General features: G+C 37.5%; 1 pseudogene; it reads right to left on the bottom strand.

The window, feature by feature from the left end:
- The window catches only part of LOC114389789, a 66,334-nt pseudogene extending 56,445 nt beyond the window's left edge, over positions 1-9,889 (bottom strand).
- Between the last annotated feature and the right edge of the window lie 16,860 nt (positions 9,890-26,749).

Below are 26,749 nucleotides of genomic sequence, written 5' to 3'. Positions count from 1 at the left end.
TGTATCTTCTGTCATGACTGGAACTGGATGATATGCTGTTTTTTTTTTTAAGTTTTAAGGTTAAAAATGATTTCTTTGGGTGTTAAAACTTAGGGTTAGCCTTAAATTTCACTTAAATAAGAGTTTCCTAACAAAAGTTATGAATAACACGAGTTTTAGGACATTTTACCAAGTAAAATCTGTCACAAAAATAAATTGTTAGTAGGAGCTGTATGAATTGTTTTTCTTATAGTTTTGACCTCAAAATGAGTTTGTTTGGTTTAAAAATGTAGGGTAGCATATAATATTTATGAAAAACCAATTCCTGGAACACCTAGAACATTGGAAATGAGTTAGGAGCGAAACTTTATAAAATTGACCAGCAAAGTAATTTTAGACAGTAGACAACTTAGCCTAGGTATCCATGCCCCTTGATAAGTTACCTTAGAATTATTTTATTTATGGAATTGTGATGATTATCTATTGATAAAATTATTGAAATGCATGTACACATATTTATTTATTATTGTTGTTGTTGAATGATAAGACCGACAGAGTGTGAACTCCGACAATTATATCTGTGGCATGCAAATTTATTTTCTATTATATATGTCTATTGCTATTTTTTCTGTACGCGTTGTGGTTTGGATCTAGGGTGTCCGGCCGTTGCTAATTGTTTGCTATGTTTGTTAGATGGCTATAATTGCAGTCGTTATGTTGTCCGTTTTTTGTGTGACAAGTGGTTTCTACCGCTTAAGGGACAACGTTTAGTTTCTTGAGAATAGTATATAGGCTTGAGCCTCATTTTTCTTTCTTGTTTGTTTGTACATGTTTGTTGATGCACGTGACACGAGGGCTCCACACGAGATGCAGTGCCAGAATTCAAGAGGATTGGATAGAGAGCATGGAACCACTGGTTCTATTTTCTTCTATGAGAAGGTGAGGTTGCATTGAGAAAGTGGATGATGGATAGAGATACACTGGGGTATAGTAGGCAGAGAGATTTGAAGAACATAGGAGAATTAGTGAGTGGTGACTACCCAGCATTTGGTGCACTTATTTGGCGTGGGTAACTCACAAGCCTCACTTTGCTATTCCTGACGGGCTCCAAGACTATGCTTTTTGAGTTGGGAACTTAAGGATTGGTGTACGTTGTATCCATATGTGGCGATCACTCTTGACTGTCATCCACGTGATTTTTGTAAGACCATCAAGACCTGGGAGGATTGGTGGCAGAGGTTGGGCCCTTAATAGGTGATAAGTGTGTTAGTAATATGCCTAGGATCTTGATAGTTAGAGAAACCACACGTATGGGTTAATAGGGTGTATTTATTCTTTGTTTGGTTTTTTGTTTATGGCATTTGAGGAGTGAAGGACTCACTTCTACCATCAACAACTTTCAGCTACTGACCCTGCCAAGTACACAGACGCATCTGCGGGCTTGGCATAGTTCACAGAGAGAGCGGGTATGGCCCTACATCGTAAAGTGGACTACACGTTAGACATGCCATACTCAAGTCCATGTAGTGTCAACTGATTGACATGATGTAGTGCCCTTTACCATAGACCATTTACTGACCTACTATATCCTATGGGGATTCACGTCTTGTGTAGAGCTCTGATACTAAGAAGATACTAATTTGCATCTCGAATTGGAAACACCACATGCTTCTTTGGAATTCCTATTGACTCTAGAGGAGTATGATGAGTGGGGCAACATTTGCCAATACAATATGCAACAAGTACATACAATGGAGGATATAGAGAACTGAGGTTACCACTCAAACATGTTGTTCAAAGAGATTGAGGAGTACCAAGAACTTTTGAGGTAGTTGGAGTCGACACCTGAGGAAGAAAGTGTTGATTGTAACGATCCGCCTCGTTGCTATGATATCACCACTCTAATAACTGGAAAATTTAATTCTTTTTCTTTTTTTTATGAAAACTCCATTATGTTGCTTATGAAAATCATAGAAAATTTGAATTTCACAAATACATATATACATACACACACACACACACACACACACACACACACACACACACACACACACACACACACACACACACACACACACACACACATATATATATATATATGTTCCCAAACACGCACCAATGTTTAACCGATTACATGAATATTAATATAGTAGTTTAGTACACATCATACACATAATGAAGATTAAATCAGTTCGTAGATATAATTTGATGTAAGCTCCATTGGAGCTTGTAGGCCTAGGATCTTCTTCATCAATGGATTCCTTTGCTTCTTAGAATATGAATGGCAGCAGAATGGAGAAGGAAGAGAGAGAGGAGACGCCACTTCAAGGAGAAGATGAGTCTAGAAGAAGCTCACCACCATAGGAGGCCATGGATAAGAGCTTGGAGGAAGAAGGAGATGAATGAAGGGAGAGGGAGAGAAGAGCACAAAATTTTGTGCTCTAAAAGAGCTCTGATATATGAAGTTTAATATTCAAATGATCAAAGTTTTAAAAAAATGCACACACATGACCTCTATTTATAGCCTAAGTGTCACACAAAATTGGAGAGAAATTTGAATTTCAATTCAAATTTCACTTGAATTTGAAATTGAATTTGTGGAGCCAAACTCTGGAGCCAAAATTTCACTAATTATGATTAGTGAATTTTAGTTATGGTTCAGCCCACTAATCCAAGATCAATTCCAAGATTCTCCACTAAGTGTGCTTAGATGTCATGAGGCATGTAAAGCATGAAGGACATGCACAAAGTGTGACTATATGATGTGGCAATGGGGTGTAGTAAGCAAATGCTCACATCCCCCTCTAAAATTAAATTGGATTAGGCTTCTACCAATTCAATTAAATTTTATTTCCCAACACACACATCAAATATTCACTTGGTGCATGTGAAATTACAAAACTACCCCTAATACAAAAAACTAGTCTAGGTGCCCTAAAATACAAGGGCTGAAAAATCCTATATTTCTAGGGTACCCTACCTACATTATGGAGCCCTAAATACAAGACCCAAAATTAATGAAACCTTAATCTAATATGTACAAAGATAAGTTGGCTCATACTTAGTCCATGGGCCCGAAATTTACCCTAAGGCTCATGAGAATCCTAGGGCCTTCTCTTGCATCTTTGGCCCAATCTTCTTGGAGTCTTTTATCCAATGCCCTTGGGGGTAGGATTGCATCATAATTAAATATGTGATTTACATCCTTAATCCAACAAAAGAAATCATGAACCACTATGGAGGATTTGATTAACAAAACATAACTCTCTCTCCAAAATAATCCCAACGTCATCACGTCGGCTTGGTGGCTCCTCAACAGAATCTCATCCCTGCACCCTACTGCTGTCATTCTGCTCCCACGAACAGAGTTTGCGATCATCACAGGTATCAACAGCATGATACAAAATTGCAAGGGTGAGTTCATTATAAAATGAACCAATGTTAAATCCAAATAATCACAATTAGCGAGAAAACATAAGCAAACATGATGAGCTTACACAACATTCATTATTCAACACCCACATTCAACAATTATTCATCATACACATTCAACAATTATTCATCATCCATCCATGGATCCAATCAAGACTGCTCAGAATGATGCATGCACCTGACCTCAACTCTCAGATGCAATGCGGTACGTACCGTATCCAATACCAAGGAAATAGCCCTAAGCATGTCTACACGACACCTCACTTAGGAAACCATGCAGTATTTGTCGAGGCCACCCAATCATGCACCGTAACTCCCCCCCCCCCGTAGGTGATCAACCTGGGGCAACAAGGAGTTCCCTACCAGGTGACACACCCCCTAGTACAAAGTACATACTGCCACAGTTTATACTATTTCCCGTGTCATGTGAGGTATGAAACATGGGAACCATCAAGTACAATGATCATGGATGAATTAAAGCTCCTAAGCACTCCCTCAGAAATGCCCCCCCCCCATGAACATACACAACATACGACGTATGAACGTGGGCACCATCAAATGCAATGACTATGGACAAATTAAAGCGCCTAAGCATCCCCTTGAAAAAAGCTTAAATTCATTAACCACTCTTGTCCCCCAGGAATGGGCCGTCCGACAAGGTCAATGCCCCCCCCCCCACAAACATACACAACATGCAACTATCAATGCATTTCCAACATCGTCAACATTCCATTTCAATGACATCACCAATAACCACAACAACCTCATTCCATATTGACATAACCATCAATAATAACATCAATTCATGCTGACATGATCACCATTAACAACATCATCTCAAATCAATATCAACATCACCACATATCAATTAAAGTCACCAATAGCAACATCAATACCAAATGTATCGCATCCCATTAGTTAAAAACGTAGTTTTCTTGAAAGAAAATCAGCATGCAATAGGGACAGGCAGATATTCTCATAGCTAGGTTCCATGACCCTAATTATAGTGTCAAAACGGTAAACTTTATAATAACTCCCCTCACCTATCGTGAGCTCCCCGTCGGTTTCTCTTTGCGTCACTTAGAGGTCTCTCTCTTCTTCGTGCTTGTCGGTCCAACGCAAGTCTCTATTACGCCAAAACAAAAGGAATTTAGTATGGATTTCAAAAACAAGGTCAAAGGTAACATTCAGGGTCAAATACCCCTGTCAAAACATAAAGGACTGAGGGGTTTTTTGGATTCTACAAATGGAAACATCATTTTGAAATTTCGATCACGCCAATGTGACCGGGGTTCAGTGAATGCCGCAAAAATAACCTCAATGTTATAAAAAGATAACTTTTACAATGTCTCATTCTCTAGGATTTTTCAAAGGAAGTGTAAAAACACCCTATTACAATACCCAACACATAAGAGACACTAAGAGGAACTCAAACTAGCTAGGAGAAGACCTAGAAGTCAAGATTACCTCAGAGAAACTTTGAAATGGAGGATTGAGGGATTTTCTCCATTGAATCTTCGAGGAAGATTCTGAGGATTTCGCTCCGATTAAAGTGTTCCTCTTGGTGTGGGAGTCTAACAGCAAGTAACAGCGGCTCACGGCGACCACCAGTGGTCTTGGGTGGTGGAAAATAAGGTTTTAGGGTTTGGGAGAAGAAGAGAGTGAAAATCGTGTTTTTCACGCTGAGGATGTATTTATAACCTGTAAATTTTGATTAGCGGGCCTGTCACGCTAAGCCGAAGTCCACTTCTTGCGCCCAGCGCAAGAATTTAGGCTTAGCGCATCCCTCTCTGCACTAGGGCTCGCTTAGTGCACCTTTGGGCCACTCAGTGCAATTCCCCTCAGTTGGAATTGGGCTTAGCACAGCTTTGGACCGCTCAGCGCAATTCCCCTCGGTTGGAATTGCACTTAGCGCGCCATTCTCGCTTAGCGGGAGATCAAAATTTATTATTTTCAAGATCCCAATGGTCAAACTATAGAAACCTATCTTTGGGATATCCAGACAAAATTTTAAGACAATCCAACGGTTAACGAATTGACTATCGTGATTTCATTGAACTGGGTTTTGGTAAAATCTAATATCTCATACTTTCAACTTAGCTCAACAAAACTCCACATAATTCAACATCCATATCAAGAAATTCACACATGAATAGTTCAAGGCATAGTTCAACTCATTCAAGTCTATCATATAGTCAAATAACACAATAAATACAATCAAACATCGATTTATAATTAATAACATTTCAGGGTGTTACAACTCTTCCACCCTTTTAGAAATTTCTTCCTCGAAATTAACCTTACTCAAACAAGGATGGATAGGCTGCTCGCATCTGACTCTCTAATTCCCACATGGCATCTTCTCCTGATGTACCTCCTCATATCACCTTAACCAATGGAATCTCCTTCCCTCTTAGGTGCTTTGTTCTTCTATCCTCGATCCTCAAAGGGAATGTTTCATATGTCAAGTTCTCTTTTACTTGTACGTCATTCAATTCGACCACATGAGATGGATGATGGATATACTTACGGAGTTGAGACACATGAAAGACATTGTGAATATTAGAAAGTGATGGGGGTAATGCAATTTGGTATGCCACAGGATCGACTCTTTTAAGAATTTGGAAAGGACCAATAAAGCGAGGTGTGAGTTTTCTGGATTTCAATGATTGACCAGCCCCAGTCCACAAAGTGACTCTCAAGAATACATGATCACCAACCTCGAATTCCAGATCTTTCCTCCTCTTATCCTGATAACTTTTCTGTCTACTTTGAGCAGTCCTCATCCTTTCTTGGATCAACTTCACCTTCTTGGTGGTTTGCTGTACCACTTCAGGTCCTAAGGTGAGGTTTTCTCTGGGCTCTAGCCAACATAGAGGTGTCCTACACCTTCTACCATATAAAGCTTCATAGGGAGCCATGCCAATGGTAGAGTGAAAACTGTTGTTGTAAGTGAACTCTATCAATGACAGAAAACTCTCCCAACTTTCCTTTTGCTCTAAGGCACACGTCCTCAAAAGGTCCTTCAACGATTGTATGGTCTGTTCAGTTTGGCCATCAGTTTGAGGATGGTAGGCTGAACTTAGTCTAAGCTTGGTCCCCAACGCTTTGATCAGGCTCTCCCAAAATCTAGAGGTAAACCTAGGATCTCTATCAGACACTATGCTAGACGGCACACCATGTAATCTAACAATCTCACTAATATACAGGGAGGTCATCTTTTCCAAGGAAAATCTGATATTAATGGGAATAAAGTGAGCAGACTTGGTCAGCCTGTCAACAATAACCCAGATAGAATCAAAACCTTTGGGGGTTCTAGGTAGTCTTATGACAAAATCCATGGAAATATTATCCCATTTCCACTGGGGTATCTCCAAGGGTTGTAACTTCCCAGAAGGTCTCTGGTGTTCTATCTTAGCCTTCTAACAGACTAAACATGCATACACAAACTCACTAACCTCTCTCTTCATGTTGGGCCACCAAAACATCATCTTCAAATCCTGATACATCTTGGTAGCACCAGGATGTATGCTCAAGTTACTCCTATGTCCTTCCTCCAGGATCATCTTCCTAAGTTCAGGCACATTGGGAACACAAATCCTATCTTGAAGTCTCAAGACTCCATCCGATCCAACTTGAAACTACTGTCCTTTCCTGACTCTATAGCCTCTAACTGAGTCCTTAGAAAAGGATCAATCTTCTGGCCCTCCTTGATATCACCTAGTAACTCACTAGTGATCCTTAAAGTTACTAATCTCACACTATTAGGAGTAACCTCACATGCAAGCCTAAGGTCTCTAAACTGTTCTAGGAGATCCATCTCTCTAATCATCAAGGCAGACATATGTAGAGATTTCCTACTCAAGACATCAGCCACTACATTGGCTTTACCGGGATGGTAGCTAAGCTCAAAATCATAATCTTTAGGAAACTCTAACCATTTCCTTTGACACATGTTCAACTCTTTCTGACTAAACAAGTACTTAAGGCTCTTATGATCACTAAACACCTCAAACTTGGAGCCAAACAGGTAATGCCTCCACATCTTAAGGGCAAAAACTACAGCAGCTAACTCCAGGTCATGAATGGGATAATTCCTCTCATGAGTCTTAAGCTGTCTAGAAGCATAGGCCACTACTTGGCCATTTTGTATCAACACTCCTCCTAAACCCATCTTTGATGCATCACAATACACCTCAAATGGTTTCCTCGGGTTAGGCAAAACTAGCACTCAAGCAGTCGTCAATCTTTCCTTAAGGGTTTCAAAACTATGCTCATACTGGGTGTCCCACACAAAAGCTTGACCCTTACGAGTTAGTTTAGTCAAAGGCAAAGCTAACTTGGAGAAACCTTCTATGAATCTCCGATAGTATCTTGCCAAACCCAAAAAACTCCTAATCTCAAAAATAGATTTGGGACTCTCCCACTCAAGAACGACTTCTATCTTAGATGGATCTACAGCTATGCCCCCTTGAGATATCACGTGCCCTAGGAAACTAACTTTCTCTGACCAGAATTCACACTTGGACAACTTAGCATAGAGTTGTTGGTCCCTAAGGGTATGCAGCACAATCCTCAAATGTTCTTCATGTTCCTCTCTAGTCTTGGAGTATACCAAAATATCATCTATGAATACCACCATAAAACTATCAAGGTAAGGGTGAAAGACTCTATTCATGTAGTCCATAAACACACCTGGAGCATTAGTCACACCAAAGGGCATGACTAGATACTCATAGTGACCATAATGGGTCCTAAAAGCCGTCTTAGGTATGTCCTCAGACTTCACTCGAATCTGATGGTAACCTGACCTAAGGTCTATTTTACTGAACACACAAGCTCCTACTAGTTGGTCCATAAGGTCATCTATTCTAGGCAAAGGGTATTTATTCTTAACCGTCACCTTATTCAACTGGCAATAGTCTACACACAACCTCATGGTCTCATCTTTCTTCTTCACTAATAACACTGGTGCTCCCCATGGAGACACACTGGGTCTCACAAATCGCTTCTCCAACAATTCCTCTAACTGTTTCTTAAGCTCAGCTAACTTTATCGGAGACATCCTATAAGGGGTTATGGATACGGGTCTAGCACCAGGTACTAGGTCTATGGAAAACTCTATCTCTCTCTCGGGTGGCAGACCAGATATATCCTCAAGAAACACTTCAGGAAGCTCTTTGACAACAGGGAGGTCACCCATGGAGACTTTTGTCTCTGTCGCTAGGTTAGACAAGATCATGTACACTTGACCATCTTCTTTTAAAGATGTCACAACTTGGTTGGCAGAGATAAACATCATATCCTTACTCACTCCAGAATCATCAAATGCCACAGTTTTATCAAAATAGTTTAACAAGACATGGTTGGAAGATAACCAGTCCATACCAAGAATAACATCAATTTGGCTCATAGGCAAACAAATCAGATCAATCACGAAGGTCCTACTAGAAATTTCCACAGGACAGTCCAAACACACATAAGAAGTTAACACAGAACCACTAGTTGGGGTTCCTACAATCAGATTTCTATTTAAAGAAGACATGGGTAGCTTAAATTTCCTTACACACAAATGGGATATAAAAGAGTAGGTTGCACCGGAATCGAATAGTACAAGTAAAGGAATCCCATTTATGAAACACTTACCTTGGATTAGATCCTTGGATTTCGAAGCTTCAGTACCATTAAGGGTAAAGACTCTTCCCGTGGTCCTCGGATGTCCAGTTTGACTATTCGGGCCTCCACCATTTTGCTCTTTCTTGAGTCGTGAACTATCTCTTTGAGTGTGTCCCTTTTGTCCACAATTAAAATAGATTATATCTTTATCTGGACAATTTGAGGAGATGTGCCTTGGCTTTCTACATCTGTAGCAAGTGATCTGAGTGGGGAAAGTATTGGGTTTGCTACCACTACCACCTGCAGATCCCATGGCAACAATCTTCTGATTATAGGGGCGGTTACCATATTGCTTAGGAGGGTTCGAGTACGGCTTTCCCCGATGTTGAGGTCCATTCTTTTTGTTCTTCATTGGACCTATACTTTTATAATAGCTCGCCCTGTCTCGAGAGTCTTCATCCCAAATCTGACACATGTTAACCAAGAGTGGAAACTGACGAACACCCTGGTAATTCACAGCTTGCTTCACTTCAGGTCGCAAGCCATTTAGAAACTTCACACACTTGGAACTTTCACCATCTCTCCATTGATAATGAGGAAAGTACCTCACCAACTCTTCAAACTTGGCTGCATACTCAGCTACAGTCATGTTTTCCTGCTTGAGCTCTAAGAACTTCATCTCTTTCTTGTTCCTAACATCCTCAGGAAAGTATTTCTCCAAGAATACCCTCTTGAAGACATCCCAGGTCACATCTTGACCTTCAACATCTAGGCATTGGCGAGTATTCTCCCACCTATACTCAGCTTCTTCCACCAAAGTGTATGTACCAAAAGCAACTTTTTGCCCTTCCAGACATGCCATTACTCGGAAAATCTTCTCAATTACCCTTATCCAAATCTGAGCACCATCAGGGTTGTATCCTCAATTGAATGAAGGAGGGTTGTTTTGTTGGAAGCGGTCCAACCCTTGGTACTCACCAACTCCACCAGCTTCTCCCTATTTGGATTCCCTATAGCCTGAGCTAAGGCTTAAAGGCCATCAGCTATCGCACGATCATTCCGTCCAGTCATCACTCCCTATACACACCAGGGAGTTAGACTTGGAAGGAATACACACAAACAAAGAACCACACAAAATCACAACCATCACAAGTTCCTACTTGGTTACTTTTGAGAATTGATGCCTCGAGACATTAACACTCATTTCCCATTGTACTTCACAAATTATACAGATGGCTAGTCTGATAATTCATGACACGACACTGAAACTCATGGTATAGCCGACATCAGGAAACCAAACACGTTATGACTACAACAATCAAATTTCTACAACACATGGAAAGACAAAACCGAATAAAATCCAATTGCAAACAATAGACATCAAGCATTCAACAAGGTAACTAGAAAATGCACAAAAAACATAGCAGACTCACAACTCACTAGCCGAAAGGTTCGACCTACTCTGATACCACTAATGTAACGACCCACCTCATCGCTACGCTATCACCACTCTAATAACTGGAAAATTTAATTCTTTTTCTTTCTTTTATGAAAACTCCATTATTTTGCTTATGAAAATCATAGTAAATTTGAATTTCACAAATATATATATATATATATATATATATATATATATATATATATATGTTCCCAAACACGTACCAATGTTTAAACGATTACATGAATATTAATATAGTAGTTTAGTACACATCATACACATAATGAAGATTAAATCAGTTCGTAGATATAATTAAATTTGTGATTTACATCCTCAATCCAACAAAAGAAATCATGAACCACTATGGAGGAGTTCATTAATAAAACACAACTCTCTCCCTAAAATAATCCCAACTTCATCACGTCGGCTTGGTGGCTCCTCAATAGAAACTCATCCCTGCACCCTACTGTTGTCATTATGCTCCCACGAACAGAGTTCGCGATCATCACAGGTATCAACCACACTATACAAAATTGCAAGGGTTAGTTCATTATAAAAAGAACCAATGTTAAATCCAAATAATCACAATTAGCAAGAAAACATAAGCAAACATCATAAGCTTACACAACATTCATTATTCAACACCCACATTCAACAATTATTCATCATACACATTCAACAATTATTCATCATCCATCCATGGATCCAATCAAGACTGCTCAGAATGATGCATGCACCTGACTTCAACTCTCAGATGCAATGTGGTACGTACCGTATCCAATACCAAGGAAATAGCCCTAAGCATGTCTACACGACACCTCACTTAGGAAACCATGCAGTATTTGTCAAGGCCACCCAGTCGTGCACCGTAACTCCCCCCCTAGGTGATCAACCTGAGGCCGCAAGGAGTATCCTATCAGGTGACACACCCCCTAGTACAAAGTACATACTGCCACAGTTTATACTATTTCCCGTGTCATATGAGGATGAAACATGGGCACCATCAGGTACAATGACCATGGATGAATTAAAGCTCCTAAGTACCCCCTCAGAAATGCTTAGATTCTTTAACCACTTTAGTTTCCCACACAAGGGACGTCCGACAAGGTCAATGCACCCCCCCATGGACATACACAACATACGACGTATGAACGTGGGCACCATCAAATGAAATGATCATGGACAAATTAAAGCGACTAAGCATCCCCTCAGAAATGCTTAAATTCTTTAACCACTCTTGTCCCCCAAGAATGGGCCGTCCGACAATGTCAATGCACCCCCCCCCCACGAACATACACAACATGCAACTATCAATGCATTTCCAACATCATCAACATTCCATTTCAATGACATCACCAATAACCACAACAATCTCATTCCATATTGACATAACCATCAATAATAACATCAATTCATGTTGACATGATCACCATTAACAACGTCATCTCAAATCAATATCATCGTAAATATCAACATCACCACATATCAATTAAAGTCACCAATAGCAACATCAATACCAAATGTATCGCTTCCCATTAGTTAAAAATTTAGTTTTCTTGAAAGAAAATCAGCATGCAATAGGGACTGGCAGATATTCTCATAGCTAGGTTCCCTGACCCTAACTATGGTGTCAAAACGGTAAATTTTATAATAACTCCCCTCACATATCGTGAGCTCCCCATCGGTTCCTCTTTGCATCACTTAGAGGTCTCTCTCTCGTTCGCGCTTGTGGGTCCAACGCAAGTCTCTATTACGCCAAAACGAAAGGAATTTAGTATGGATTTCAAAAACAAGGTCAAAGGTAACATTCGGGGTCAAATACCCCTGTCAAAACATAAAGGGCTGAGGGGTGTTTTGGATTCTACAAATGGAAACATCATTTTAAAATTTCGATCACGCCAATGTGACTGGGGTTCAATGAATGCCGCAGAAATAACCTCAATGTTATAAAAATATAACTTTTACAATGTCTCATTCTCTAGGGTTTTCCAAAGGAAGTGTAAAAACATCCTATTACAGTACCCAACACATAAGAGACACTTAGAGGAACTCAAACTAGCTAGGAGAATGCCTAGATGTCAAGATTACCTCAGAGAAACTTTGAAATGGAGGATTGAGGAATTTTCTCCATCAAATCTTCGAGGAGGATTCTGAGGATTCCACTCCGATTAAAGTGTTCCTCTTGGTGTGGGGGTCCAACGACAAGAAATGGTGGCTCACGGCGGCCACCGGTGGTCTTAGGTGGTGGAAAATAAGATTTTAGGGTTTGGGAGACGTTTTTGGGAGAAGAGGAGAGTGAAAATCGTGTTTTTCACACTAAGGACGTATTTATAACCTGCAAATTTCGCTTAGCGGGCCTGTCGCGCTAAGCCGAAGTCCACTTCTTGCGCTCAGCACAAGAATTTAGGTTTAGCACATCCCCCTCTGCACTAGGGCTCGCTTAGCGCACATTTGGGCCGCTCAGTGCAATTCCCCTCAGTTGGAATTAGGCTTAACGCAGCTTTGGACCGCTCAGCGCAATTCCCCTCGGTTGGAATTGCACTTAGCGCACCATTCTCGCTTAGCAGGAGACCAAAAGTTATTAATGTCAAGATCCCAACGGTCAAACTGTAGAAACATATCTTAGGAATATCCGGACAAAATTTGAAGATGATCCAACGGTTAACGAATCCGGTATCGCGATTTCACTGAACTGAGTTTTGGTAAAATCTAAAATCTCATACTTTCAACTTAGCTCAACAAAACTCCACATAATTCAACATCCATATCAAGAAATTCACACATGACTAGTTAAAGGCATACTTTAACTCATTCAAGTCTATCATATAGTCAAATAGCACAATAAATACAATCAAACATCGATTTATAATTAATAACATTTCAGGGTGTTACATTGATTCTTCCAAGGACACGTCTTAGTTTTGTACTTCTAGTGTGATAAGTGGTTTACTCTAGTCCTAGTTTTATCTATTGTTTTAATGTATTTTGAGAGATATTTTTTGATAGACATGTGTTTTGTTGTAGCAAGGGATGTAAAAGGTATTTTGTTAATTATCACACTATTTGATGCAAGCTCCATTGGAGCTTGTAGGCCTAGGATCTTCTTCATCAATGGATTCCTTTGCTTCTTGAAAGATGAATGGCAGCGGAATGGAGAAAGGGAGAGAGAGAGGAGACGCCACTTCAAGGAGAAGATGATTCTAGAAGAAGCTCACCACCATAGGAGGCCATGGATAAGAGCTTGGAGGAAGAAGGAGATGAATGAAGGGAGAGGGAGAGAAGAGCACGAAATTTTGTGCTCCAAATGATCTCTGAAATCTAAAGTTTAATATTCAAATGATCAAAGTTCCAAAAAAATGCACACACATGACCTCTATTTATAGCCTAAGTGTCACACAAAATTGGAGGGAAATTCAAATTTCACTTGAATTTGAAATTGAATTTGTGGAGCCAAACTTTGGAGCCAAAATTTCACTAATTATGATTAGTGAATTTTAGTTATGGTTCAGCCCACTAATCCAAGATCAATTCCAAGATTCTCCACTAAGTGTGCTTAGGTGTCATGAGGCATGAAAAGCATGAAGGACATGCACAAAGTGTGACTATATGATGTGGCAATGGGGTGTAGTAAGCAAATGCTCACCCCCCCCCCCCTCTAAAATTTAATTGGATTGGGCTTCTACCAATTCAATTAAATTTATTTCCAACCACACACATCAAATATCCACTTAGTGCATGTGAAATTACAAAACTACCCCTAATACAAAAACTAGTCTAGGTGCCCTAAAATACAAGGGCTGAAAAATCCTATATTTCTAGGGTACCCTACCTACATTATGGAGCCCTAAATACAAGGCTCACAAATAATGAAACCTTAATCTAATATTTACAAAGATAAGTGGGCTCGTACTTAGCCCATGGGCCCGAAATCTACCCTAAGGCTCATAAGAACCCTAGGGCCTTCTCTTGCATCTCTGGCCCAATCTACTTGGATTTTTTTCTATCCAATGCCCTTGCGGGGTAGGATTGCATCATTCCCTCCCCCTTGAAAAGGATTTGACCTCAAATCCCGAGGTTCTTGAAACTCTGGGCTTTTTTCCTCAACACCTGTAAAAAGAACAAAAACATATGTATTAGTGGTGTTTAGTATGTTGAAGTAAGGTAAGGTCTGAAAACTCATTTCCTGGGCATCTTCCCATGAAGAAACATGGTTCCTCACCAAGTCAATGAGTGGTGCTACAAGTATAGAAAAATATGGGGCAAACCTTTTGTAAAAGTTTGTTAAGTCATGGAAGCCCCAAATTTTTCTTACACTTGGTGGAGCGGGCCGCTCAGGAATGACTTTTATTCTCTTAGGGTTCATGGGAACCCCTTGATCACAATTTAAAAAATTAAGAAAAGTAAAGCAATAGAACATACCTTTTTCTGTATTTTCATGTTGATTATTCCTACCAAAAAGTATGACAAACCTAAGGTGTCCCATATGAGTACCTAAGTTTGTATTGAAACTAAAAATAAGAACAAACCTACCTAATGAGTCCCTGTGTACACAAATCATGAAGATGTTGGGTGCACGAGTGATTTTACAAATGAGTGTTGCACCACCCAAAGCATTCATCATACCACCTATTTTAGGGATTTGGTGCCTAATAATACCTATTTTGGGCACCAACAAAGCACAAGGATTTAAGCTCTTGTGAACCAAACCCTCATCCAACAACTCCTTTACTTGAGGAATAAACTCAAGCCTAAGAGATGTGGCAATGCTAACAAGTGTCTTTTTACAAAGGAGAAAATGTGGAGGTTGTCTAAGAAGGGAAATTTCTTTAATATTTGTCTTTATTTCAAAATGTCTTTCCTTCTTAGCTAACCTCTTGGAGGAGACACTTACCTCCTTACACTCCTCCTTAACCATTAAAGGTTGTCCTTCTTCTTGGGGGTAGATCTCTTCACTAGATTCTTCCCCTTTTGCTTCTTCACTTTTACTAGAGGAAGGTGAAGTAGTAGCCTCATCTTGGCTACTATAAATGTCTTGGCCCCTCATAATCATGGTTTTCTTGGTGGGGCATTGAGAAGTAATGTGTCCTCTTCCAAGACATTTAAAGCACTTCATGGAGCTAGTCTTCTCTTGCATACTAGTCTTAAGGGGTTGCTTTTCTATTGTCTTCCCCTTATCATCTTTGGGCTTAGAAGGTCTCACCCCTAAGATTCCTTGACCTTGGTCTTTCTTTGGATAAGAGTGAGAGCCATAAGATTTTGAAGTAGACTTCCTTTTAAGTTGTTGCTCTACCCTTATTTCCCAATCTAAATTAGCCTCTACATTGTCCTTCCCATGGAAGTATGGGAGTTTAATGTTAACCTCTTGAGGCTTTCTTTCATTTTCTCTCCTATGGGAGTGAGGTCTAAGATGTGACCTATGCCTTCCTTCATAATAGTCACGAAGTTGTTCACTTAGGCTCTTGCAAGAGTTATGACTACTATAGGAGACATGTTTTTCTCTTTTCATTTCTTTCATTATTTTTCTTCTTTCTTCCTCTCTTATTTTCTCTCTTTCATCTTGACTTATTTCTTCCACTCTTTTTTTACCTTTATCTTTTCTCTTTTTTTTTTCTCTCCACAACTTAAGGGATCTCAACTAATCTAATATCTTATACAAGGGGTCCTTAGGAGTAGAACCTTCACCATTAACACTAGATGAAGAATGAAGACTCATGTTGGTTCCTAAGTTATGGTTCTTTCTTGTTGGGGGTTTGAAAAAAAGGTAAAAGAAACTATGGTTGAAACTAGCCAAAATAAACACTAAAAAAGGTGTGAAAGATAAGGTAAAAACTAATTGGTAAAAGGAAAGCTATCTAGGCGGTTTGACAATGGAGGTAAAGGAAATAAGCTATGAAAGTAAGCAAGAAATTAAAGTGCAAGAAATGCAAACTAGGCGGATCCTAAGAGTGTTTGGATGACCTCATTTAAGGTTCCCAACAAAACACTCACTATCCTAAGGGAAAATTGCCTAATATTATTACACACAAATGGAAGTAGGGTGACCTAGCGGAGGCTCCCAACTTACTTCCAATGAAAGACCTTTTTGTTACAAAATTTGAAAGCAAAGCAAATTGCCAATTACAAAATTACAAAGAAAAAAGTCCTCAATTGTGGTGGCTATTCTCTCTTTAGTGTTTCACTCAATTTGGAGTGCTTCTTAGTCCAATAGCTCTTAAGGTGGTTGGCCCCTTGCTTCTTGACTCAAATTCTTCAAGATATGGCACCAATCCTCCTTTCCAATTCCCTATATGGCAACTCACAAGCAAGGAAACAAAGAGACAAGCAATAACCAAAGACAAAAAAAAAATGAAATGAAAGCTAAACCAATAGAGTTTTAACAAGACAAATTTCCAAGGATTATTCAACAATTAAAGCAATGAAAAGCACAAAAAAGCAAGCTAGGACTCAAAGAGAAACCTAGAATGCCTCTAGAGTAGAGTAGAAAAACTCTAAAAAAAAAAAGACTCAAGAAACCTCTAGTTTTGGCACTTGTTTTCACAATAATTTTCAATTGAAATTTCAGAACTAGGATTGGTATAAAATAGGCACCAATTATAGAACAAATTTTGAGCCAAAACAACAAGCACACTTTCCTTTCACTTTTCTTTTTTTTCCCTGGACACTGATTTTTATTCCAACTTGTGAGATTTTTATTATTTTTTCCTTTAATCCAAATCGCTTGGTTCTTTTTTTATAATTTTGGTCCAGATGTCTAGAAAATTCAGTAAAATTTTCAGCTCAAAAAACGTAGTGACCAATTCCCAGTAATTTATACAAGTTCGTATGTTCAAGCTGCCAGCACCAGCGATTTCAACCTAGAAATCAAGAGTAGTGTTTATGTTGCTTAAGGCTTGGATAGTTACAATTTGTGTTTGCTTATGCTCAATTATCTTGAATAACACAATTAAAGAGAGCTTAAGACTTATTTTGATTCACAAATCCAGCCACAACTCAGCACCACAACTCAACTTCATCATAGGCATCATGTAGGAAACTTAGAAAGCAAAAAAAAAGTTCAAGAACAAGACTACTTCTAGGAATTGATTTAGAACATGTTATGAACTAAATAACATGCATGAATTAGACTCAAAATTCAAAAGATAGGCTAAGAATGACAAGAATACATGAACAAATGTATCTAGAATTCAATTAACAAAATAAAATTCAACACAAACTTAGAACATAATGTGACAATTACTATGACTAAACATGACTCTAAGACAACATGGATTAAGTGATTTACACTTAGATTTTTATGTTTTTTTTTTCTAATCAATATTTTGGAACAAAATTTAGATCTAAAGGTTCAGCACAAGAATATTATGAATGAAAATTGATAGAACCTAAAATCAACACAAAAACAAGATTCAAGAGTAGATCTACAAATTTTGAACTATAGAAATGCAAGAACAAGTGTAGATCTAAGATTTAATCGGTTTATTTTTTTTTTTGAATCTACTCTAAACAGCACCAAACCACAAGACAATGGAGGATATACATAGAGAATAAGATGAAGAACAAGGAATTAAAGAGAATTCACCGAACAAAAAGATAGAGGAAGCAAAAGAACATCACCTAGATGAAGATGCTCTTGATACCACATGATGCAAGCTCCATTGGAGCTTGTAGGCCTAGGATCTTCTTCATCAATGGATTCCTTTGCTTCTTGAAAGATGAATGGCAGCGGAATGGAGAAAGGGAGAGAGAGAGGAGACGCCACTTCAAGGAGAAGATGAGTCTAGAAGAAGCTCACCACCATAGGAGGCCATGGATAAGAGCTTGGAGGAAGAAGGAGATGAATGAAGGGAGAGGGAGAGAAGAGCACGAAATTTTGTGCTCTAAATGAGCTTTGAAATGTGAAGTTTAATATTCAAATGATCAAAGTTGAAAAAAATGCACACACATGACCTCTATTTATAGCCTAAGTGTCACACAAAATTGGAGGGAAATTCAAATTTCACTTGAATTTGAAATTGAATTTGTGGAGCCAAACTTTGGAGCCAAAATTTCACTAATTATGATTAGTGAATTTTAGTTATGGTTCAGCCCACTAATCCAAGATCAATTCCAAGATTCTCCACTAAGTGTGCTTAGGTGTCATGAGGCATGAAAAGCATGAAGGACATGCACAAAGTGTGACTATATGATGTGGCAATGGGGTGTAGTAAGCAAATGCTCACCTCCCCCTCTAAAATTTAATTGGATTGGGCTTCTACCAATTCAATTAAATTTATTTCCAACCACACACATCAAATATCCACTTAATGTATGTGAAATTACAAAACTACCCCTAATACAAAAACTAGTCTAGGTGCCCTAAAATACAAGGGCTGAAAAATCCTATATTTCTAGGGTACCCTACCTACATTATGGAGCCCTAAATACAAGGCCCAAAAATAATGAAACCTTAATCTAATATTTACAAAGATAAGTGGGCTCGTACTTAGCCCATGGGTCCGAAATCTACCCTAAGGCTCATAAGAACCCTAGGGCCTTCTCTTGCATCTCTGGCCCAATCTACTTGGATTTTTTCTATCCAATGCCCTTGCGGGGTAGGATTGCATCACTATTATGGGTTTATTTGTATATTTCTCTGTGAAACTACAAGTTTTATTTTATTTATGTATGGAAATTGAATTACTATACATCGACATTTATTTTAATTTGATGCAACTATTCAGTGTTTTCCGACTAACACGTTTTGTTTAATATATATATATATGTGTGTGTGTGTGTGTGTGTGTGTGTGTGTGTGTGTGTGTGTGTGTGTGTGTGTATGAAGATGCTTTTATCATTTATAAGTAATAATTGAAAAAAATGACAAGTGTTTCTAAAATAAATTAAATCAAAGTGTCTTCAAACAATATTTTCGATCTAAAATTTGAGGTGTTACACGTGAAATAAGAAATAAGAAATTCAAAATAGATCGAGATAAGGTGTCAACACAAATATGACCTTCAACAATTGATGTAGCTCCATGTGGAATGAAAGTTAAATCTAAAGGAAATGAAAGCTAAACCAAAAGGAAATTTAACGTGACATTAATTCAATGAGATTCAAGAAAAAAACAAAGCAAAAAGAAAGCACCACGAGCCAAGGTGGAACAGAAAGGAAGTCCTAGAATGACACTAGATTATATTCAAAAATTAAAAATAAGACTCAAAGCAAAATTCTAGTTATGTCAATTTAGCAACACATCTAAAAGATGAACAACTCCAAGGAGTCGCATAGGCTTGTAATACAACTCAAAATAATGAACTATTTTCAAGCAAATCAAGCATACATATTTTTTTGTTGTTGTTCTGGACGTGAATTTTGATGTTAATCTTTATCAACGTTTCTTGCTCATTTCTTTTTCGTTTTTGTTCATTCTATTTCTATTTTTTTGTCCAGATGTCTATTTTATCTAGTTAAAATTTCAGCTCAAAACTCAAAGTATTCAAGCCATGGTGGAGTTAAGAAGAGAGTGTGCCAAAATTGACAGCAACCAGAATTTCAACCTAGAAATCAAGAGTAGTGTTTATGTTGCCTAAGGCTTGGATAGTTACAATTTGTATTTGCTTATGCTCAATTGTCTTCAATAAAACAATTCAAGAGAGCTTAAGACTTATTTTGATTCACAAATCCAGCCACAATTCAGCACCACAACTCAATTTCTTGATAGGCATCATATAGGAAACTTAGAAAACAAAAAAAAAGTTTAACAACAAGACTACTTTTAGGAATTGATTTAGAACATGTTATGAACTAAATAACATGTATGAATTAGACTCAAAATTCAAATGATAGGCTAAGAATTGCAAGAATACAGGAACAAATGTATCTAGAATTCAATCAACAAAATCAAAATTGAACACAAACTTAGAACATGATGTGACAATTATTATGACTAAACATAACTCTAAGACAACATGAATGAAGTGATTTACACTTAGATTTTTTTGTTTTCTTTTCTAATAAATATTTTGCAAGAAAATTGAGATCTAAAGGTTCAACACAAGAAGATTATGACTGCAAAATGATATAACCTAAAATCAACACGAAAAATTTATTCAAGAGTATATCTATAAAATTTAAACCATTGAAATGCAAGAACAAGTATAGATCTAAAATTTAATCGGTTTATTTTTATTTTTTTGAATCTACTCTAAACATCACCAAACCCCAAGACAATGGAGGAGATACATGGAGAAGAAGATGAAGAACAAGGAATTGAAGTAAATTGACTGAACAAAAAGATAGAGGAAGCAAAAGAACATCACCTAGATGAAGATGCTCTTGATACCACATGATGTAGCTCCATGTGGAGCTTGCAAGCCTTGAATATTCTTCATCAATGGAGTCCTTTGCTTCTTGAAGATCAATGGCAGTGGAATGGAGAAGGAAGAAATTTGATTGGACACGCCACTTTAAGAAGAAGATGAGTCAAGAATAAGCTCACCACCATAGGAAACCATGTATAAGAGCTTTAAGGTAGGAGAAGATGAGTGGAGGGAGAAGGAGAGGAGCACAAACTTTTATGCCTCAAATGAGGTCTAACTTTAAAGTGTAATTCTCAAATGATCAAATTTGAAAAAATGCATACATAATGCCTCTATTTATAGCCTAAGTGTCACACAAAATAGGAGAGAAATTTGAATTCTATTCAAATTTCACTTGAATTTGTGGAGCCAAATTTGGAGTCAAAATTTCACTAATTATGATTAGTAAATTTTAGCTATGGTTCAATCCACTAATCCAAGATCAAGTCCAAGATTATCCACAAGTGTGCTTAGGTGTCATGAGACATGTAAAGCATGAAGGACATGCACAAAGTATGACTATATGATGTGACAATGAGGTGTAGCAAGCAAATGCTCACCTCCCCCTTAGGATGGTCCAAAATTTAATTCGATCGGGCGTCTCCCAATTCAATTAAATTTCTATCCAACACACATATCAAATAAAGCACTTAATGCATGTGAAATTACAAAACTACTCGTAATACAAAAACTAGTCTAGGTGCCCTAAAATACAAGGGTTGAAAAATCCTACATTTTTAGGATACCATACCTACATTATGGAGCCCTAAATACAAGACCCAAAAATAATGAAATCCTAATCTAACATGTACAAAGATAAATCCTATTTGGAGTCTCCTAGCCATGACTCTGGTGATGAGTCTTCTCCTTGGGAGGATTGCATCAACAATTATGAGATTTGAAGACACCTTGATGTATATATGACCTACAACAAATATGAGATTTGAAGACACCCTGATGTGAATCAAGTATATTTATCTCAGCACAACTATCCTATGTATGAGGATACAAATAATTCACATACTATATTTTTAATGAATTTTGGAGGGCAACAAAAAATTATTTTTAGTGAATAGTACATTTAATTACTCTTGATGTGGTTTCTTGTGACATTGTGTTAAGTGAGCTAACACATAACTTATGCTCACATTTTGAAAAATGATTACCATTCAAATATAAATAATAAATGGTTACTGTTCAAATATAGTCACCTATACATTACTAGTTTTTTATGATTCAGATTAGATGTTAAACACTTTTTAAAATTTTGAATTGATTTTATTAAGGACAAAAGCAAGGTTCCTGTTGGTTAAAAATAATTTTGAATTGAAGTGGATTGGGTAGAATCACATGGTTTTTTGGTGAGGCAAAGTTACAGGGTAGGTGAAAAAGATTGGGATTGTTTGAGACTCTTTGGTTACCTAATATTCATATGGTCATATTAATATTTTGTAACCTTGGTAGTAGAAAGTTCATGTTATGGGATCCCATAGGTTGGTTGACTATCTTTTGCAAATAGGTTTAGGTACCCTTCGTACCTCTTTTACATATATACAACATCATTTTGCTGATTTAAAAAAAAATAATTATAGTACAAATCCTTTAATTTGTTTCCACACACATAGTTATAGTACTAGCTAGATTTATTTCCTACTTCTATCCATGCAAACAACATATATTTTTACATTATTTGTATCTTTCGTGTTTCTTTCTTTCATTCATTCTTATTTTTTTCCATTTCTATTTTTACTCACAAAATACAACTTGTTTTATTTATTTTTGTTTTGACCCTTGACATTGCTAGGGTCCGTGTGTTGGAAAATCATCATCATCGCATCTGTTTGTCACCTCAGCTTTTGTCGCATCCATCATCTTTGTTGTCTCTACCAGGTAGCTTTTATTTGGTTGTGTTGTTTTTGATTGTGAGTCATGTTAAGAGATTTTGTATCTTATTAGTATTGTTTTATAGACGGGAGATTAATGGTTTGAAGTTCTTTCAATTTATGTTATATGTTTAAAGTTTCTATACATTATAATAATAGTGGAAGATATAAACTTTATTCTTTTATGCTTATACAATCGTCATTTATTTGATAAGTCAACGATAAGATTTTACTAGGTGTTGCTTAGCTAATTGTATCAGAACTAAAAGTTCTTAAAAATTGGTGCTCTTTCACAGTATAACATGTCTTGAATATTATTGGGTTTCCTTCTCTTTATTTTTCATTTTCTATTATTGTTTTTTGCTGGAGGTTATAATTAATGTATAGGTACAAGATAGTCAATTAACGTTTCTGACAAGATATGTATGTAAAAATTTGCATCTAAGTTGTTAAATGTTGCAATCTTGGTGTAGTGGACTTTCAGGTGCCATACTGATTTTCTGAACTGCATTTGATCCCAGTCTTGTTCTTTCGTAGGTTTTCTGAATTGCACAGTTAGCAAACTGATTGTTTCTTTATTTAATACCTATACTGCTTATATCATTACCCTTGTAATTTAGACTTTTGCACTTTTAATTTAGATTCATTTCAGCACTTGTTTCCCACTTTTTTTTTTGCTGCCCTTAGTACTTGATAGACCAGAACTTTCTCCAATGCCCAATGAATTTCAATAACCAAATATTGTCTCTTGATTTTTCATTGCTATTGCTAACCGCGCAAACTAACTAGTAATAGTTATTTATTTTGAGTACAAGTTTTTAACTACTTGAGGGTTGAATCCTTTGTGGCCTTCCTAGCTTTTCTCCCTCAAACCTATGTTATTTATTTTTGTTGTGTTAGACAATTATCATTATTGTCTGTTATAATTTACAAGCCTCTTTGTCATATAGAAAAAAATGGAAGTTCCGGAGCATCGTAAGTGGATGGATGAGAGGACGGGTCCTGATAAGAAAAAAGTCACAAATGAATTTATGGCAGGGGTTGTTGAGTTTATTGACTTTGCTTGTGCAAAAGAAAATTATAAAAGAGAAGGAAAGTTGAGGTGCTCATGTAAAAAATTCAAATGTATGAAGTATCATTTAGTTGATGAGGTCAAGACGCATCTTTGTATGAAAGGTTTATGAGTGATTACTACTATTGGACTAATCATGATGAACAAAGGCCTCCCATTCCGCCAACCATTTCAAACAACTACTATTATGGAAGTAGTGGAGTTTGAGAAGGCTTCAATGATTTTGAGCAGCTAGTAATGGATGCTGCTAAGACCGTCTATTGGTAATTATATTAAGTAGCAACAGTTTGACTATGCAGAACAAATGAGGGGAGATCTTAACCCGATTTTTCGACATGTTGGCAGCTATGCAAGCTCCCTTGTATAATGGTTGTGAAAGTTACTCTGAATTGTCAGTTGCATTAGAAGCTTTAAGTGTCTTGCTTTAACCGATGGGTAGATTTTATGAGGAAGGCATTGCCAAAATATAATAAAATACCTAAAAACTTTTATCATGCAAAGAAGTCAGTGGAACAACGTGGATTAGGTTGCCAAAAGATTCATTGTTGTCTAAAAGGATGTATATTTATCACCATCCTCTTGATAAGGATCTTTGTTAATGTAGATTTTGTCGAGAAGACCATTACAAAACTGTTATTAGAAATGGTAAAGCTAGAGATGTCCCTTTAAAAAAGATGTGGTATTTTCCAATTATTCCAAGGCTTCAAAGACTTTATTCCTCAATTCAAACTGCAGTCAAATGAGGTGGCATCATGAGAATGTGAGAGAGCCAGGTTATATATCTCACCTATCCGATGGAAAGGCTTAGAAGAGTTTTAATGAAAGATATCCTGAATTTGCAATAGACTCCCCAGAATGTCAAGTTAGGGCTATGTTCTGATCGGTTGCACCATCTAATATATCTGACAGACCTTATTCTTGTTGGTCAGTAATTCTTACTCCTTATAATCTCCCACCTAGGATGAGCATTTGAAAAGAGTTCTTATTCTTGACCATTATGATCCATGGCCCATCCAATCCAAAAAATAAAATTGATGTGTACTTGCAGCCACTTATAGATGACCTCAAACTTTTATGGAATTCTGGTGTCATGACCTATGAAGTCTCGTTGAAGCAGAATTTTTTTATGAAAGCTTGCTTGTTGTGGACTATTAGTGATTTTCTTGCATACAAAATGTTGTCAGGTTGGATGACAATGGGTAAACTTGCTTGTCTAATCTGCATGGAGCAATCAAGAGGAATATACCTTGATAAGGGTTGAAAGGTATCATTTTTTGATTTACATCGAAAATTCTTGCCAATTGATCATTCTTATAGAAGAAATAAAATTGCTTTTAGGCATAGACATGATGAGACCTCATTGCCCCACATCGGTTGACTGGTGAAGAAATGTAGGAAAGGGTAAGACATCTACCTAAAATAACTAGACCGAGATATGATACTCTACCAGGGTATGGACTTGGTCGATCACCATTGGACCAAACAAACCATCTTTTGGGAGCTGCCATATTGGAAAACAAATCTTCTCCCGCATAATCTAGATGTCATGCACATTGAGAGAAACATGCTTCTTAATATCTAGTATACTGTTATGGACACTAAAGGCAAGACAAAGGACAATTTTAATGCTAGACTAGACATGGTAGATATTTGTAGGCGAAGAGATTTGGAGTTGTAAGATGGAGGAGGGCGGAAACTGAAAAAACCCAAGGCAAAATACACATTAACAAAGCAACAAAGATTAGTAGTGTGTGCATGGGTCAAAAGACTAAAGCCTACCCGACGGGTATGCCTTTGCCTTGTCTAGGTGTGTTAACATGGAAGATGCGAAGTTGTTTGGAATGAAAAGTCATGATTGCCATGTGTTCCTGCAATGTTTGCTTCCAATTGCCTTCAAAGATTTACCAAAGGCCATTTGGAACACATAGGCAGAGTTCAGTCAGTTCTTTTGAGAAATAACTTCGCCTCTACTAAAACAGGATGCTTTATGCTTAATTGAAAAAATATTCCAATATTTTTGTGCAAACTTGAACAAATATTTCCCAAGTTTCTTCAACTTTATGGAGCATCTTCCGATTCATTTGCCTTATGAAGCTAGGGTTGGTGGTCTCGTGCAATATCGGTGGATGTATCCCTTTGAAAGGTTGAGTAATATATCTTATTTGTTTTCAATAAATGATCAATCAATATTTATTAAATTAATGTCTTCAATTTACTGTATTAGGTTTATTCGCACTTTAAAAGACAAGGTCACAAACACATATGCAATTGAGGGTAGTATTTGTGAAGCTTATTTAGTGGAAGAGACCTCTACATTTACATCTTACTACTATCCACCTAATGTTCCATGTAGAAGGAATATTGTGCCACAAAATGATAATGGAGTACCTCATCCAAGTTCCTCTAGCCTCCATATTTTGAATCCAACACTCTAGCCCACAACTCTCGTTTATGTTGAAATAAATTCCATCTCCATTTTTCGAGAAGGGCACAATTAAATTTCCTTAGGTCCTTAATTCTGAAGCCCCTTTTCTCCTTTGGAAGGCATACTGATTCCCACTTGACCCATGCAATCTTCTTCTCCTCTAATTCTCCTCCCCACAAAAATCACCTCTACAACCTCGTCAACCTGTCCATAACTTTCCTCAGATGTTTTTGTTTTTTTTGAAGCTTTTAGTTCTACTTAGTTATTTTTTAATTGGGTCATAAGGTTGTAGTGTGTGTTTGTGTGAACATCAATTGGTTTTGCTTACTTGTTTTAGGTCTTGGTATCAATTTGTTGTGTGATAATGGCAAATTCCATTTAAGGAGTTAAAGTTATCCACCTCGGTGATGTTTGATGGAACCTGTCAACATGATGTGGCCTGCCCCACCTAACCCGTAGGTCTGACGAGCCAACAGCAGCGCGAGAAAGGTTGGCTCATCGGCCCGCCATACATATTTTTTTAAAAGAAAATCTAAATACTAATAGGTGTTTAGGGTTTGGGTT

This window comes from Glycine soja, chromosome 16 (assembly GCF_004193775.1).
Source record: "Glycine soja cultivar W05 chromosome 16, ASM419377v2, whole genome shotgun sequence".
NCBI classification, from domain to species: Eukaryota; Viridiplantae; Streptophyta; class Magnoliopsida; order Fabales; family Fabaceae; genus Glycine; species Glycine soja.
Note: the sequence above shows the minus strand (reverse complement) of the source record. Positions and strands in the feature narration are given on the sequence as shown.